Source organism: Coenobita brevimanus, chromosome 62, assembly GCF_032717465.1.
Source record: "Coenobita brevimanus isolate Jiangsu-jjx chromosome 62, ASM3271746v2, whole genome shotgun sequence".
Lineage (NCBI taxonomy): Eukaryota > Metazoa > Arthropoda > Malacostraca > Decapoda > Coenobitidae > Coenobita > Coenobita brevimanus.
This window is the reverse complement of record NC_137015.1, coordinates 38,982,969-38,983,874: the sequence shown is the minus strand read 5'-3', so window position 1 is coordinate 38,983,874 and position 906 is coordinate 38,982,969.

Below are 906 nucleotides of genomic sequence, written 5' to 3'. Positions count from 1 at the left end.
CGGACCAGTGTGTGTGTGTGTGTGTGTGTGTGTGTGTGTGTGTGTGTGTGTGTGTGTGAAGTGATATTTTTATGTAGCCTATCTAAACTGTGTGCACCTAGTATGCATTTTGTTTTTGCTCCCGCCAGATAATTTTCTTCAGACTCAAGCGTGTTCCCTGTTAGTGAAGGAGCAAATGAAGACTCTAGCTATACTCATTTCACCTTAACTTGGTCCAGATTTTTCCCTTTTGTGGATTATTTCACGTAGCGTAAAACAATGCTGCGGCTCTACATCCATTTTTCACAGCACTTCTTCGTGACTAGCATCATAGTCTGGTGTTGATCTGTTATAATACGGCATTCAAGATAGATTGGGGGTAAGTTTTGGCCAAGTTAAAGTGAAAAGACTGTAGCACTCCAGTCTCTCAAACTCTAAATTCTCATAATTTGATTACTGTGTTATGAGAGTAGAAAGAGAAAGGAAAAAAAAAAGATTCAGTAGATACGTTAAACAATCTTACTGGCAGTCGATCTTTCTTATCATGCATTGTTGGGTAAAGAAAAATGAAAAACGAAAAATCCCAGTACCATGACACTTGGAAGGTACTGTATGGAGGGTACGTTATTAGCACCCAGACAGTGATATGTGTAAATGTGTGGCGCCATCTGTTTTGCGTACACTTAGTGAGTCTCAGAAAACGGACTGTCAGATGTCGGTATGAACGGTAGTAAGAATAAAATCCCTGCTGATTATACTCGAAGGTAGATTTTTTCCCCCCTATTTTCCCTACTAATACGATGATGATTTTTTTTTTTTCTAAGCTTCCCAGATCGACAGAAGCTAGATCAGTGCCCAGAGAATTTATGTATGAATATTGTATGTGTGTATAGCTATTTGTGTACCGGGTATGTAAGGTATGGCGTT